This window comes from Thermobia domestica, chromosome 2 (assembly GCF_964235325.1).
Source record: "Thermobia domestica chromosome 2, izTheDome1.hap1.1, whole genome shotgun sequence".
NCBI classification, from domain to species: domain Eukaryota; kingdom Metazoa; phylum Arthropoda; class Insecta; order Zygentoma; family Lepismatidae; genus Thermobia; species Thermobia domestica.
Genome location: NC_137455.1, coordinates 378,702,361 through 378,720,493, shown reverse-complemented (window position 1 = coordinate 378,720,493; position 18,133 = coordinate 378,702,361). Strand labels below are relative to the sequence as shown.

The window sequence follows — 18,133 nt, the reverse complement described above, 5'->3', positions numbered from 1 at the left end:
CCCACCTTTTGCGCTTCTAACCTCGAGAAAGAGCATATACAGTGCACAAGGATCCCAATAGTACGTTATCCATAATCCCTGGACTTAGAAACTCCCCTACCAACAGTTGCCGTCTAATCGCACAGTTGAGAGGGATTTGGGAAGAATCGGTCACTGGAGAACACATCTTTGGAGGATCTTGGGCCTCTTGAAGATTGTATTGGTTTTTCTACCCCCTGATCCTCAGAGACAGTTGTTGTTGTCAGTAACTGGCAAATGGGCTACTTATTTTGAGGGAAGATACACCAAAAAAATCTCATCCCTAGCAATCACCGGGAAGTTATTTTTCTTCATTTCATTTCGTCCAGGCTGGACAGTCAATATTTCACGAAGCTATCTCACATCTAGGAACATCTTATTGTCTCTTGTGCCGGAGGGATGGAAAGAATGAACCTCAGGTTATGTCATAACACGGACTTTCAATTCAATGGAGGGAAGAAGTGTTGTTTTTGTGACAGAAGCAATATACGAAGACAAAATGAGTGTCACTACATGCCCTGGAAACTGATCCATAACTTTAGCCTGGGAAAAAGAGGTTAGTTACAAATCCGCTCGTTGGTATTTCCGTGGGGTATACCTGCTAATATTTCGTCCAGTTTTTTTTTTTCCTGCACTTGTGTGGTCACTAATTAATCATATAATCTTGCTGGTCAACTATATAACCGTACCACAAGCACCAACCATGTTGTTTTTTGGTTTCGCAAAGATTTCTGTGAGTAGATAGCTACTTCTTCTTGGTCTCCTGTGCGGTAGACTGTAATTTTTCAACTTGCGAGATTTCTCATTCTAACACGACGATTCTAACACACGAATCAGTCGTCCACCAGGCCCGTATCCAGGGGGAGGTCTAGGGGGGGCACTAAATTTTTGTTGCCCCCCTAAAATTTTCACGGTAGGCTTGCAAATGAACTATAAAATGGTGATGAACTATAATATAATTGAATAAGCCCCCCTAACTTCAGGTACCCCCGTATATATTTGGGCTGGCTACGGGACTGTCGCCCACACATCTCAGTAATGGCTTTGCTTCACAATACAGTACAACCCCATTTTTACACTTTTCAAAGGACTGGAAGGAAAATCGTATAAATCAGAGGAAAATTTAAACTTCGACATAGGACGAGAAACTCCTAAATACTGTACCGTCGTACCCTGTGTGTAAATTTGTTACAGAACTTCTACATACAAAGTGTTCAGTGGGATAATACACACAATGTTAGATAAATACTCTAATAAAATATGTGTTTGTACTCTCATAGACTTTCCCTTTCTTTTTGTAGTCGCCTTTGATACGAGTAGTCCCGGGTTCGATTCCTGGAGAAGATACTCGGTTGTAAACATGCAAAAGCCTTTTTAAGTCAGCCGTCCTGAGAGAGGTTTTTGCTGGATTTTTCTCATTCACACCAAGCAATTGCCGGGATGGTATCTAACATAAAGGTCCCAGGCCGCTCTTTTTTAGATTAGTGTCCCAATCAACAGCAAAGCTACAGAAAACGTGAACTTATAGCTTAACGTGGTGGTTGAACCACATGAGCTCCAGGATGTGATGTTATTCGCGAAGGTTGAAGTGGCTGTCGAGTTATTATCACCTAAGAAAATAGCCTGGCGTAGTGGCTAATAAATTAATAGACCCTCCATTATCTGAGATAGTTGAGTTCCAAAGTAAACTTAGTTATATAATTCAGTGATAAACAGGCTATCAAATTATTACCACTTCAGGTAGTTAACTGCCATATTTGTTATCGAATTATCATCTCAGCCCGCCAATGGTTACCGAATCGGGGCTTCAAATTTCGTCTATTCAAGATTCGCCTAATACTTCCTAGCTATGCAAATGTCAATCAAAGCAATGACACACAGTTAATTTTCTTATTAGGTGAAAGTTGAATTATTTAAAGAGCTTGGTTTAGCTCGCATACGTTGGTAGTCCTGCACCTCATTGATAGTTAACATTTCCTCTTGAAACTATTTTCGCGCTCTTATTAAATAGTCCAGTACGTAGAGAAATATTTTTTTGACAAACCCAGCAAAAATTAGTAGCTTAATGAAACTTGCAGGATAGTTCCCTTCCATCAAGTATAGAATATCCTAAAAGTCCCCGAAAATCTCTCTTGAGCTTCATTCATATTCAATTTGGCTGCCACAGTCTATAGAACAGTTGTGTTTTCCTTGATTTCTTACCTTAGGTTCAATTCTACGGTCTTGGAAAGTATAACAATATATTTTGTAAATAAAATTCCCTTTGTTTGATATATAAATCGTCTCTGTAGGTCAGGTAGTTGCAAATGATATACTACAGTATATAAAGTCACGAAGTTACAAATGATACAGTAGGTTTGTATCTTTTAATCTAGTACTTGTGTTTCTTTCATGCGTGTTTTTCTGATTATCTTGTGTTTCTTATACATATTAGCTGAACGTGCTCTCTCTATACAGAACATCATTCACATATGAGCATGAATCTCCTTGTTATTCCTCACAACAAATATACATGTAACTTTACGGACACAAGTAAAAGACGTCTTGTTAAAAGAAAAAAATCAGCAAGGAGTACCATAAAGGGGAGATTTTTTCTATTATTTTTTCAATATCTCGTACCGTTTGCAAGATTTGAGCCTACTTCCGGCTGGAGTTTTTACTTCGTGTATGATCAGTGTGTTTTTTCTTTCTTGCACGCAGTATGTAATAAGCAAATACATTACACACACAGAGTTAATTATAATGTCAGTGATATATGGTGTTCCTTGGGCAAAACAGTCCAAACAATAAGAATTCATCTTAGACTAAAAAATGGTTATCCTTCGTTTTTATTATCATTTGGCCATGAAACAAACGCCTGAGACCTATGCAACACCTGTATACAAATATGTTGTGTTAGAATGTATAATTCACATGATATGATTCTTGACATTTTTAAAATTTCAACACTTCCAGTGTACCCCTAAAAATGTAATAAAGAAATGATGGCCATGTTTTGTAAATATTCAATTAGAAGTGGACAATCTGTACAAAATTTGGAATCGACATGAGAAAACGGCACGTTTTTAGCACTTGTGGTTTTCGAGATCTCATTGTCGAAAGAATTGGAGACAAACATATAAACTTTTCTTTGGAGACATATAAATCTAGCATTTTAATATATAGATAATATTTATGTAAGTAAGAAAATTAAAGAAAATATGTCAACATGCCATAATTACGAATGTTATATATAAAATACGACACATTTGAGAATAAGGGGGTATTTTCTATAAACTTATTTAGCAAAATAGTCCCTAGAGAAAACGTTATTTAAGCAAAATTTAGTTTTTTTATAAACGATAAAAGTAATTTATAATACATAAAAGACATAAAAATTAACCCATCCCTGACACGGTGCACTGTTGGGACATAAACGATACTGTTGGGTTGGATCAGACCCACTGCTCTTGAGATGAAAAAGGTCGTTGAAACAATGAGTTTTAAGGAGAGCGTTTATATTTTGGTAATTTAAGTTTCATGTAATAAACTTCGCTTCTTTCAGAAGAGAAAAAGCAGAGATGGCCATTTTCCACTAGGCTCGATCGGGCTCACGCTCACCTGTCTCAACTTGGCTCGCGCTCATCTTTCTGGACTGAGCTCGCACTCACTCGGGCTCGGGATCACTTCTCTGAACTGGGCTCGCGCTCATTTCTCTTAACTGGGGTCGCGATCACTTCTGTTAACTGGGCTTGCGTTTACTCGGGCTCGCACTCACTTATTTCATTGGGGCTCGGGATCGCGAGTTTGGACACCTATGAGAAAAAGTACCTATTACGCTGAAAAACTAAAAAGGAAGGAACTTCGAAAGATTTATAAAAATAACATATAATTCGAGGATAGTTCAACGCTAAGAAAACGCTAACAGTCACTTTCATCCTGTTGCTTTTTTGCTCTCAAAATGTGATTTCCCTACAAATAATGCACATGTCTGAGTAAAACAATCTCGAACATGAACAGTTGACTAAGTATATGATATTTTTACATTTGCAATCTATTGCAGGAATATCTTTGCTCGAGCCAAGTTTTCTCCTGGTGGTACACCTTCAATATGCTGTCTGCTCACACTTGCTCTTATGGGTAAAACAGGGATGAGTGAATACTTGATGGAAAGAAGCTGCTCTGCAAGTTTCATCAAGTTACTCACTTTTTCCGGGCCAGACCCCTTTGTATTGGACTTCATTGATAATTAACATTTCCTCTTGAGACTATTCTCGAGCTGTAGTTGGACGTTTTCAGGCATATGCTGATTCTTGGTGCTTTGTTTAATTTTATTTTATGATTAATGCAAACTATCGTGTAATTTATGTTACTTCATTTTATATTTTCCGTAAGACATTTTGTAACTTCACGTAACAATGTCATCGTCATATCTCAATGCAAATATTTAATATCTAGTCATGGGCCTATGCTTTAATTATGCTTACATTATTTTAATACATACCTTTTAAATATATATACTTTTTTAAAAAAAAATTTAAAAAGCACAAATTTTTGTGTTATTTCTTGTGAATACTACCAGCATAATTTCGCATTAGGCAAATCTTGAATTCAAGTTTCGCCTACATTTTCTCTTGAGTTAACATCTGTAAATTCCATTGCCTGAGATTATTAGGCGAATCTTGAATAGGCGAAAATTGAAGTCACCTATCGAATTCCGTCACTTGAAATAATTGACCACCAAAGAAGCTATCGAACTTCATCACATAATTGACCATAGAATGTTCATCCAATTATTTGTCTATCTGAGATAATTGACTAGTAAATCAAGCCTGCAACCAGCTACGGAATGTTTCCAGGAGATAAATGTAGAATCTACTAAAGGGCCATAAGATATTAAAAATTTTAATCCGCTCTACATCAATAATTACTGATATTTTGTACAAGTGGTAACCAAAATTTTAATTATATACCACTCAAACTAACAGTATAATAAATTTAATAGTACTGTAATAATAAAATTAAAAGAAGACTGTCTTGTCGGTATTGCAATCTGAGAATGTCCGTGAAAGGGAGATTCAGTTAAATAACAATATTTATAATTTTTTGAGCCAGGTGAAGAAAATCTGACCCTATTTTGTACGTGTCAGTTATTCAGTGGTGTCCATTAACAGTTTCACTGCAGCGGCGTACGCAATGAGAACTCTGGATATTAAGCCCCTCTTGAACAAGATATTATGGAAAAAATACATATTTACATATTATGAATGTATACTAAAATCGTCGAACGATATTGACTTAGGAGCTTCAATCCCAACTTCATGAAATTCTGCGTACGCCACTGTTTCATTATATATGGAAAACTATATTTAAGAGGCCTAATCACTGCGAAATTAAAATACCGAAATCGAAAGCAGATAAGTGAGTCGTGATAACGGTATCTCATGTAAAATAATATTGTCTAGGGCGCTCTTGTTTCACTTTATGATTATTTTTTTTTTTTTTATCTATTTGAGGATATCACACAATTACTGTAAAAATTTAGCGGTATTTTAATTTCGCCGTGATGGGGCCTCATAAGTAGCATCCATAAAAAGGTGTCCTTCATTTACTCCATATTTTCAAAATAAAATTTTCATTGAGAAAACAATGAATACAAGGGGGGAAGGGGAGCTACGCGGCATTGTATTCTTTCTCTCCGTCAGCTCTAAGTGCAATTGGATTCATGATGCCACTCAGAAAGGCTCTTTTCTCTGTTTTTGTTTCCCCATATTCCTTCTCTGTTCTCTTTTCTCTGCATTTCTCATCTCCCTCTTTTCATCTACCTCGCCCCTTTCTCCTCTACTTCCTGTCCGGATCTCTCTAGGGCCGTTCTGAAAGCATGTCTCGTCTGTTGAGACCCCCCTTTCTCTCCGCCCGTGAGGTCCCTGCCTGCTAGAGTGATTTATGGATGCGGGAAATGCGAGAAATGAAGAAGAGGTGTGATACATCCCTGCGAAGTGCACGGTGTCTCATCATGCTTTCTCTACGCGGGCATTAGATGTGTATATATATATATATATATATATATATATATATATATATATATATATATATATATATTGTTTCTACGTATGTGAGGGAGTGTGTCATTATTCTTAGAAACGTCACAATAAGAGCAAAAGACAAAACACTTTACGTCGTTCCCCATGTCTTGAACAGTACTTTCATTTCATTTCATTCTATGGATGGATAAATTACTGGAGTACTATTAATAAAACTGAACTTCTGTGTAGTAAAATGGTTAAAATGTAAGTTTTATATTAGCGCTGCTCCGGGTTCGATTCCCACTGGACCTGCAGAATATTAGAAGTTATGCTATCATTACGAAATAATTACAGAGTTGGTATATCCGTGTATTTACTTCCGTGTGTTTAGTTGAAACTTCCGTAGTTACACAACCCTTTAATCATTGATGGCTCAGCTCACATTTGTTCGGGTTTCCCGGGTCCGAGTCTCGCTTCTCAGACCCGATGACCCGGAAGCAGCCATGCATCAGCTCTAGAACATTACTGGATAATTTTATAGGTGGTAAATTTTGTCCATAACTGGAGATAGAATATGTTTGATTCCCGGTGTGATGTTTGTTAACCAAGATACCATATCTTCGACTATTTCAAATATATTTTCATGTTTATCCGTCTTCCCAGAATGAAAAATAAGGCAGTAGTTTCGAACACAGACTATACAAAAAGATTCAACAAACCACTGTTTGGGATAAGCGGCATTTGTCTTACAGACGCTGATAGAGCTTGTAGATATCTTTCAGTGCAATGCTTTGATACAGGCGCACACAGTAAAAGAAAGAAAGTTATAAACATAAGCATTACATAAACATCTCATATGACGATGTCTCGTTGTCACCAGGTCTGATTGCTTCCTGGTCACAGACCTCGAAGTTCGTGACCTGTTCTGTAGCTGCTTTACAAAACAGTACATTGACTATTGTTTTGGTTAAGTGCGTGTACTTTGCTCACAATTAGTACCAGTGTAATACAGTGGGACATCGATAACTTAAATAAATAAAATAAATAAATAAATAAATAACTCGAAGCAGAAGGGAATACATAAAAATTCGAGTTATCGAGTTTTTCGAGTAATCAGGGTTCGAGTTATCAAGGTAACCACAACAAAAATCCGAGATATCGACGCTTCGAGTTTCTCATGAAAAGTGATTATATAACCTCTATAACTCAAAGTTTTATGCAGATACGAAAGTTTGAGTTACCGAGGTTTCTAAATATGATTATGAATCCCTTAAAATTCAAGGTTGTAATTAGAGGTTATTTGATTGCATTAGAGGTAAAAATTCGACCTAAAGAAGTTATGTTAACATTGAGTTGTGTCATGGAGACTTCAAGGAAATGTAAAAATAAATAAAAAAATAAAAATAAAAAAAGCAATCCATTTATCAAGGTATTCGAGTTGTGAGGTTCGAGCTATCGATATTCAACTGTATAATAAAATGTTTTTCAGCCCAATACTCGTTTGATAGAAATTTGTTCCCCTACGCAAAGCCAAAGAGCTAACATAATACACGATGTTGTAGTTACAGCATTATACAACAGAATATATTATGCATAATAGAAATTAGCTGCTTATAATCTTTAAAAATAAAAAAGTCACCCTGAGAAAGGGGGAAACTGTTTGCTTCCTTTCATGTTTGTAGGTCAACAAAATGTATTGAATAACATAATCTTTTAGGGATATTTTTGAATTTCCAAGGGAATTTGGTCTCCCAGACCTGCTCGATTTATCACAGTTTTCATTGGTCCTTTAGTTAACATGTTTCTGTTTCTTTATATTGCTCTGGTGATCTTCTTTCACCCTGATACAAGCAGATTTCTCTATAAGAATAGTGGATATTATTTTGCGTGAGGTACCGTTATCACAAGTCACCTAGCGGCTTTTTGTTTTCAGCTGTTTAGAAACGCGAAAATAAATGCCGATTTTCAAAATGGCTCGAAATCAAAAGCAGATAAGTGAGTCGTGATAACGGTATCTCATGTAAAATTATATTGTTTAGGGCGCTCTTGTTCCACATTTCGATTATGTTTTATCTATTTGAAGATATCACATAATTACTGTAAAATTAGCGGTATGTTAATTTTGCCGGGATGAAGACTCTTAAAGCGAAATGCAGTAGGACTATTTTACTTGTATAAAGGAGCGAAGATTTAGAAAGACATAAGCACACTTTGAGCAACAAGTGTGCATTTATTACAATAGTAACAAAATTTAGCATCTCAGCGATTTTAGAATGTTGCATCATTTACAAGGCGCTGAAATATGATAAGAAAAGGGGAAAAAAACTGTATTTGGATAGCGGTGTATATCTGTAAAAGCGTTTGCGAAAGAATCTGCGAGATTTCTGAGAAGATGGTTGGTGTTCGTTTCAGGAGTTGTGTGACGCGTGGAAGATCAATGTGTTAGCACAGACTCACTGTCTGATGTTGGAGGGAGTTGGAGGGGGAGGGGAAAGACCTTCGAAGGGTTTGGGGTTTGGGAGGAAGACTTTTCGGGAGCTACAGCGGGTGAGGGGAAGAAGAGTGGAAATCAGAAAAGGACACACGAAGTGAGAGGTTCGGGGGAGGGGGGAAGTTTTAGTCGACAGAACAGAACAGAACTCACGAAGTCCATGACCGTGCCAGGCAATCGGAAAGGACATTAACGATTCGGCTTTTCATATGGAAATTGGAAATGTCCCACCCATCAGGCATTGGGAATAACCCGGGGTTGAGGGAGTTCGATCCAGAAAAAGAAGCTTTGTTTCTCAAGGGATGAGGGCGTGGAAAGAGGATACGAAATGAAGGATAGCCAGTAGCTACAGGACACACCCTCGTTCTGAACAATTGTTAGATTGCATATAATAGTAATAATTCGTACTCAACTCAATTAGAATGTCAACAATGTTAGAAATTTTGTTCAAGTATTACTCAAAATGAGAATATTTGAGGATCTAAGTTTGAATAGTTTGCTGCACTTCCAAGTAAAATCATACATTATACACTACCATGGTTTAAGAAATTGGAAATGTCTTCCACACCAAAATAATAGGAATAGATCATCCCTTATTCCAATTGGTCAAGGTATGACGTGAGCATTCGACTTCATGCTTGGTCGGTCAAGAGAGATAGAGAAGTGTTGCCAATGTACAGATAATTATGGAATTACTGCGACTGGTGTGCCTACAACAATCGAGGCCCCACCATGGCGAAATAAAAATACCGCTAATTTTACTGTAATTATGCGATATATTCAAAATAGATAAAACATATTAGAAAAGTGGAACAAGAGCTCTCTATATAATATTATTTTACATAAGATAACCGTTATTACGACTCACTTATCTGCTTTCGATTTCCAGCCATTTAGAAAATCGGCACTTATTTTCGCGTTTTTAAATGGTTGCAAACGGAAAGCTACTAGGTGACTCGTAATAACGGTACCTCATGCAAAATAATATTATCTAGGGCGTTCTTGTCTTCGATTATCTGTTATCTATTAACAGATATCACATAATTACTTTTAAATTAGCCGTATTTTAATTTCACAATGATTAGACCTCTTAAGAAAATATGATTATACGTATAATTAAAAACTTCAAAAGCTTTTGGTTTGAAGTGTTTGTCCTCAATCCAAATTGTAGGGGTCCAGGTGATGCCTCATTCAGAGTCCCATATGGACATATCTTGCGCCTGAAGAAACTTTATCCCCGTGTATTTTCAGAATGTTCTGAACCCTCAATTCTTCATTCACCTCAACGTTATATTCAAAGTTCTTTCAAACTACATTGAATTAAACTTATACTAGACATGGCCATAGAATTTATTAACACTTATGCTCTACCAAAGTGCTCTGAGTCTGGTTATGTGTGGTCAGCGCTTTTGTAATTGCTGCTATTTTTAGTTTTCAAGACCAGGGTTCGCATTTTTAATTTGCGACAGTTGAATCCTCCGGTCTTCAGCGTTCTCGCTTCTAATTAGGTGATCCTAGGTTCGAATTCCGTTGTCGGTCATCCTAACTTCCCTTGTCAGAATCGAGATTATATAAAAGAGTGAACTGTGAGTTACTCTAGTGTGTTCGATACTCTACCGTTGCTGCGAAGCAAACCCAGGACATCGTGCACCAAAGAGACGCGAGCTATTCACTAGGTGAGCGAAAAGAACATGTATGGTTAAAGAATTATCGTATTCGAAAGATTGAAATTCGGATAACAGATTAAAAAAATGAAATGAAATCTTTCAGTTTAACGTCCCACGATTATGTCCTTAGGCTAAGGGAGAGGGATTGGATAACATATAAAGAAGCAAATATCATAAGCATTAGTAGCCGGATTATTAATAGTCTGATAACGAATATTATACAGAATGACCGTTGTATTACAATGTGATCTCGGATAATAGAATTTGTCACTCAAAAATTGCCTGAGTCGACTTTAAGCCGGACTGTTGAGTTTTGAAAGAGCGAAGTTGATGTCTTTGTTTGCAAGTAAGCGGACGGACACGTCTGGTCCTTTTATGGCTTAAAATAATTCTTGTTAAAAACTGAGAATCCAGTAGCGTCATCTCAGATTTGCTTGGGGGGGGGGCAAGACCCCTTGATATATGTAAAATTTCGCGTTTTTCACTGACTTACTACTATTCTATCGATAAAATCTATATAAATCTCAAACTGGGGGGGGGGGGGGCAAATTCCCCTCCCTGCCCCCTAAATGACGCTCCTGTGAGAATCTTAATATGAATGCATTCCGTAAAGAATATTGTTTGTTTAAGAAAACAGCGTCATCTGAGAACCTCAGATAAGTTACAGGAAAAAAAGTAGATTTATATTTATTTATTTTTTGAAAAATGCTCTTCTACAAAGTTCAAAACCCACAAAAGAATAGCTTCTTACATGCTCTCCATATCCAACAGCATTACTTAATGCGAGAGAGTATTTTCAGAAACGAAATCTCTGTGGACAGATACTAGAAATAGATTGAATGTTGATATAGTGAAAAAGCAGAACTTCAAATTTGTACCACTTATGGTGAACAAAGTGGTGGTGATGATGACAGTGGATCGGAAACACATTTGGGTGCTATAATATGTCACAAGTTTTATGTGACAAAACTGGATCTCAAACACATTTGGACATTTGGATACTATAATATGTGAGAAACTTTTAAATGAAAACTGTATCTGAAATACATTTGGGTACTATAATATGTGACAAGTTTTAAGTGACAAAGCTGGATCTGAAACACATTTGGGTACTATAATATGTGACAAAGTTGACAAAGTGACAAAGCTGATTTGAAACACATTTGGGTGTTGTAATATGTGACAAGCTTTTAAGTGACAAAGCTCCAATCAAAGCAGTTTAAAAGTAGCAAGAAGCACCACTAAATCTGCTTTCTTTTGGTGAATCGCAAGTAAGCCTATACACAAATTTCTCTTTATGGGATTACGCTAATGAGCTTTATAAGATTGTAACGCTAATACGCATGTATATCTGTGCGTTACTCCACCCGATAAGTTTTGAACGAAAGTGAATTTTTAAATTCTTATTTAACTATTACATTTAAAACCTATTACATTATCTAGCTTCTATGCAACCTGCACAGTAGCAAAGAAATGTAGGTTGCCTATAATGCAAGGATAAGTAGATTTCTTATTGCAATTATCTCGGAAAAGAGTTCGTTAATGGATTCCATTAGTTAACGTCATGAGAGGTAACGGTGACTTTAATCGTAGATATCCATACCCCATACATGAAAATATTTCACGTGATCCTCTTTTAAGTCTTTAACATGTTTTATGTTACCTTTGTAATCCTTAAAATATTTTTATTATGATATAATGCAATAGTATTACTGTAAATAAACTTAAATATAAGCAGTCGCGTAATATGTTAATGGTATAGGATAAAATATCCTTTTTTTTTGCTTCAAAAGTCTGGCAACACTACCAATAATTGTTATTTCTTCTAACATGGATTCCGGACATCCGTTACACGAATAATTTGGACATCCCTTCGTGTGTATCATGAGTGCTGATCTACGGTCAATAAAAGAAAAGTGTTGTCTCAAATAATACACTTTACCTTTGTCTTCTTGTCAAAGAGGCAAGCCTCCGCCGCCATTTTGTGGTTATGGTTCTTGTTTCCTCTTGCACTATCTTATCAGCCGCTGTCCCATAATTTAATCTCTAATTGTCATTTGCCATTGTCTGTGTTCACTCATGGCTCTCCTTTCCTGTCTTCTTTTCCATGTTGTTCTGTGTAGTTTCTTGTTCCCTTTCACTGTGGTTCGTGACAATGTCAGGGGAAAGCTATTTTCGACGTCCAACACCTTCTTCCTGTCTGTGGAAAGACCAAAACAAAACAGAATCAACATATTCTCGCAATGTCTGTGTCTGTGAACGTGCCTGTCTTTACAATTAATTATGACCTTGTTAATTTATTAACAACATATTTATAGAACTTCCAATATTTGGCGTGCTAGGTGTCGGGTTGAATTCTCAGTAATGAGTAATTCTGAAGAAAGAAAGAAAGAAAAACAAATGCTAGATCAGTGCGGATCTATCCTAGGATCGGAAGGGCCTAGGCCCCAGTTTTTTCAGTGATAAAAGTCATTTAAGCTATTATTATATATTTTTGAAGTTTATAGTAAACTCATGATAGGCCTATACCTGTTACAGTCTGGGTTCTTGCTGGCCCCCCAGTTTTTACCTCTCAGATCCGCCACTGTGCTAGGTTCAAGAAGCAGCACGCTTGCTTATGATATTTGGTGGAAATCAGATAATTTTGATAAAACCTACAATGATACATATTTTTCGAAAAAATCAAATAAATTTGTTTCCTTAGTAGCAAATTGACTCTGAGAAACCTAGGGTTTGAAGCTATTTCGTCTCGAAAAAGCGTCAATGTCTCGTCTCGGAAAGTATATTTGTTTCTGTTGTAAGAAATCTGTCCCGTCACGAAATTTCTTTCTCGTCTCGTCTCGACTAGTGGACAACACTAGAGAATGTCTCGTCTCGCGAAATGTGAATATTCAGTCTTGTTTTGTCTTGTCTTAGACCAATCCTTTTGTATGTCATATTTAATTAAAATCAAACAATTTTTACGATAGTTATCCTGGAAATATATTTTGTTACCACATTAATTATTTCTCTAAGGTAAAAGTTATAGATGAGGATAAATTTACCTACTCCCACCCCATTAGTCTCAACTGTTTTCAAGCCCAAGCAATAAGCCTATTTGCGGAAATTCTAAAGATAACACAAGACAAATTTTATTAAAGAAGAACAAAGACTTTCCATTCAGCCATTGCTTGGATAAATTTCTAATTATGTTTTTTATACTAATCTGAGAACATTGAATCCAATGCAATTATTTTTTAAAAATACTAGCGTCAATTATCCTCTTCACTGGGTTAAAATAAGAAACATTAGTAATATGTTCCGTTAGTCAGTAACTTTTTACTATTACTAAAGAGTCTTCATCCCGGCGAAATTAAAATACCGCTAATTTTACAGTAATTATGTGATATGTTCAAATAGATAAAAGATAATCGAAATATGGAACAAGAGCGCCCTAGACAATATTATTTTACATGAGAAACCGTTATCACGACTCACTTATCTGCTTTCGATTTCGAGCCATTTTGAAAATCGGCATTTATTTTCGCGTTTCTAAACAGCTGAAAACGGAAAGCTACTAGGTGACTTGTGATAACAGTACCTCACGCAAAATAATATTGTCTAGGACGCTCTTGTTCCATATTTCAATTATCTTTTTATCTATTTGAAGATATCACATAATTACTGTAAAATTAGCGGTATTTTAATTTCGCCGGGATGAAGACTCTAAAGCGCTCTCTATTAGACGATGTTTCTTTGTCGTGCTGGTCATTTTCAATCATTTTTATATATCCCCCCACCCCCTCTCCTAAGTTACACTATCAAAATGAAATGATAAAATCCATTCCAGTCCCGAACCTCATCTATGTTGAAAATTTGATTGAAATTGGTCGAGTGGTTCAACAGTTATTAAAGCATAAACATAATCACTTTCATTTTTATGTATATATGTAGACCTGTTCATACAATCTCGAATAAATTGCATATATATATATATATATATATGCATTTTTCACGTGACCTTGGAATAGGTATAGTTTGCAATAATTCAAAAAAAAAAAAGCATAATTAAAAGTTTATCCAAGCAATGAGCTCGTATACCGGTGACATAAATGGTACTTCTTTGCTAAAATTAAATGCGAAACAGACATGCAAACGTACGTCAGAAGTTCTCTTATGCTCGCTTCAATTTTGTTCTGATCTTATTAGTCCATATGTTAAAAAAGTTCATTTATTTATTCAAACTGAATGTGGAAATAACTAGATCTTGAGGAAATTTTTCATGTAATTTTTCTTCTTTGTACTTAGAGCGACCGTCCGCCACTGCAAAATCTTGTGAAATATCAGAACTAAACTTCGAACCAAGCAAACGAGAAGTGAGAGGGGGGGTAAGGGGAATAGAAGAGAGAAGAATGAGGTGTGAATTAGGCAACCCGCACATTACGTGTAATTGGAGATATTAACGCTACGAGACGACACGACCCTCGTATTGTTCGGAGGCATAAATTTTGGTCGATAGTTTTCACTGGAGACCAAAGCCTCCCCCTTTCTGTTCCCCCTCCCCCTCCCACTTGTTCTCTGTACGCTTCGAAGTTTGTATGCGCGCTTTTCCCGTTTCGTATTGTTCTTTTTGTGAGTGTATATAAAACCCTGATACTGACTGAGGTTTCGCCTAACGTATGTGCGATAAAATAATTGATAGCCTGAAGAGTAAATCAACGTAGCTACATATATAAATATTTCGATGATGCCTGTCTTTCCTTCTTTTAAGCCCCAAAGTCTCAAATTTTAAACAAAGATGTGATATTTGAATTCTTGGGCTTATGACAAAGATGCTTCATGTAATCTTGCGCTAGGCTTGTAAGAAAGATATTTCGTATAAGCGAGTGCTAATCCTGTGACAAAGGATCTTTATGTAAGCAAGCATTACGCTTGTAATAATTATTACGTTTCATGCAAGCGTACGGGGCTGGTAACAAGGATGTTTTGTGAAATCTAGCGCTATGCTCGTAAGAAAGATATTACGTATAAGCGAGTGCTAAGCCTGTGACAAAGGATCTTTATGTAAGCAAGCATTACGCTTGTAACAATTATTACGTTTCATACAAGTGTGCTGGGCTTGTAACAAAGATGTTTCGTTAAATCTAGCGCTATGCTTGTAAAAAAAAAAAAAAAATATTTTGCATAAGCGAGTGCTAAGCGTGTAACAAAGGATCTTTATGTAAGCAAACATTACGCTTGTAACAATTATTACGTTTCATGCAAGCGTGCGGGACTTGTAACAAAGATGCTTCGTTAAATCTAGCGCTATGCTTGTAAAAAAAAAAAATGTATAAGCGAGTGCTAAGCGTGTAACAAAGGATCTTTATGTAAGCAAGCATTACGTTTGTAACAGTTATTACGTTTCATGCAAGCGTGCGGGGCTTGTAACAAAGATGCTTCGAGTAATCTAGCGCTATTCTTGTAAGAAAGATATTTCGTATAAGCGAGTGCTAAGCGTGTGACAGTCTTCATGTAAGCAAGCATTACACTTGTAAGAATGATGTTTCATGTAAGTGTGCTGGGCTTGTAATAATGATGTTTAATGTAAGAAAATGCAATTAAATCTTGTAAAAATACTTCTTGTAAACAGAAGTTGCTATTAGGATTAAACATGTAGCAGAAATGCTTAGTATAAACAAAAACAAATGTTTTGTCTAGAACAATAGTTCACGTAAGTGAAAGTTACGCTTGTAACATGGATTCTTTTAGCGTATTAGGCTTAAATGCATGATAAAAGTTAATACATGTCAGAGACTGGCCTATAACAAAACTAGTCCGTGTGAACAAAACCATGTTAGATTTCTAACAAAAATGCTTAATGTAAGCGAGATTTAAAGTTTGTAACAAAGATTCTAAATGTTAGGAGAGTATTAGGCTATTCTTGCAACAAACATAATTGTTATAAATGAATGCTAAGTTTGTTACAAAAATTTTTTACGTAAGCGTTTGTTACACTTAGATGCTTAAAGTAAACGAATGTTTGGCTTTAAATAAACACGACTTGTGTCAGAGAGAGCAAACTAGCTAAGATCTGATCGTTTATGTGTGTTGAATTCTGTAGTAACTTTTGGATGTACTTGATTTCTCAGCATTATTCTGGTATTTTCTGCATATGAACTTCACTTAGGCACTAGCCTTTTAGGAAATTATGCATACTTAGCTTATTTACTGAATATGCAGTTTTTAACGAACAACTTTCTATATTCAAATAGATGCGACTTGTTCCTGAGAACTATCTACATATATAGAGAGATACAGAAATTCATTGTCGTTTTAAAAATCTTCTATGCCCTAAATGCCATTGAATTTATGATGGTAATGTGTTACTAAATGAAAAAAAGAATCTCCGACAGAGGTCTCTGCTGTGCTCTTTCATTTTGACTTTGATGAAGCTTGATGAAGCGATCTTTCGCCGGTGGAACCATTAATTTAGAGAAAACCCTCCTCGGGCTTTCAGCTCATTTTACACCACTTCGCTCTTCTTTCATTTTCATCGTTAGTGCATTTTAAAAAATATATTGGCTCTCTTTGGTCGCACTCCCCTCCCTTCTTTTTTCTTGGTGACATTCAATGGTGCTTTCTTTAAGTAGTGTCGGTGATACTGATTCGCTGTACCATGATCACAAATTAATTCTTGAAAATGACGTCATCTCGATTAGAACTGTGAATTATTTCTCAACAAAATCCCGAGTAAACCATCGTGGATATGCTTAAGTCGGGAAAGGCACAGGTTTGATTTTCGATGGGAGCTCTTGTGGTTTGGATGCCACTTTAAGCTATAATACCACGATTCATATAGCCTCTGCTGAAAAGGAACGCTGCATCAACCCAACGAACTCCTAAGAACACAAAGGCTCAGCGGTCGATTTCTAACGCCTAGGCTTACTATATGACAGGAAATGGACAGTAATAAGATTCGACAAAAAGATTAATCGAGAAGTGTCTTTACTGGTATAGTGAGAAAATTTAAACTAAATGTTTACAATACAAGAAAGTTTCCTTTCTTTGTACTTACAGCTAGATGGTTAGGGAAATATGGACATTTCTTACCTTTGTACTTACAGCTACATGATTATGGAAATATGGAAGTTTCCTTCCTCTGTACTTACAGCTAGAAAATTATGAAAATATGGAAGTTTCTTTGTACTTACAGCTAAATGATTATGAAAATATGGAAGTTTCTTTCTTTGTACTTACAGCTAGATGATTAGGGAAATATGGAAGTTTCTTTCTTTGTACTTACAGCTACATGATTATGGAAATATGGAAGTTTCCTTCCTCTGTACTTACACCTAGAAAATTATAGAAATATGGAAGTTTCTTTCTTTGTACTTACAGCTAAATGATTATGGAAATATGAAAGTTCCCTTTCTTTGTACTTACAGCTAGATGATTATGAAAATATGGAAGTTTCTTTCTTTCTACTTATAGCTAAATGATTATGGAAATATGGAAATTCCCTTTCTTTGTACTTACAGCTAGATGATTATAGAAATGTGGAACCTTCCTGTCTTAGCACTTACAGCTAGTACTGTCTGTGTTTTATTTCCTTGCATTGAATACTAACATTAACATTTATATGTACGAATTTTGAAATTGTAGAAGTCGTCTGTAGCTCCCCAAAAGAAAACAGTTTCCTATTTTTCTAAGAACTCGCCTGGACCATTTTCTTGGAGCGCGAAAAAGAGGACATGTCCTTGTAAAATCGGGCATCTGGTAACCCTGTTTGTGCAAAACCAAAAATCTGTATTGGCCTGAGCCGATCCGACCTGGCTCGGGGCTACAGCGTAAGTATTTAGAACTTCATCACGCTGGACTCAGACTATATATTTTGAAAGCATAGACCAATAGTGACACCAACACCTCGATACTTTTCAGCCTGTTTCACATTGGAACAAATCCTCAAAATCGTGACCAAGAACAGAAAATAT

At 36.1% G+C, this 18,133-nt stretch overlaps 1 protein-coding gene and 1 long non-coding RNA gene across 14 annotated transcripts in view; one reads left to right on the top strand and one right to left on the bottom strand.

Annotated features, from left to right (window-relative positions):
* Positions 1-18,133, top strand: part of LOC145678864 (uncharacterized) — a 544,231-nt gene that overhangs the window by 355,463 nt on the left and 170,635 nt on the right. The gene's annotated exons all lie outside the window — the stretch shown is intronic.
* Positions 1-18,133, bottom strand: part of LOC145678868 (uncharacterized) — a 157,916-nt gene that overhangs the window by 40,758 nt on the left and 99,025 nt on the right. For all 3 annotated transcript variants that reach the window (XR_014130461.1, XR_014130462.1, XR_014130460.1), the window contains one exon: positions 12,124-12,381. This is a non-coding gene — a long non-coding RNA (uncharacterized LOC145678868). The remainder of the gene's footprint in view (positions 1-12,123; positions 12,382-18,133) is intronic.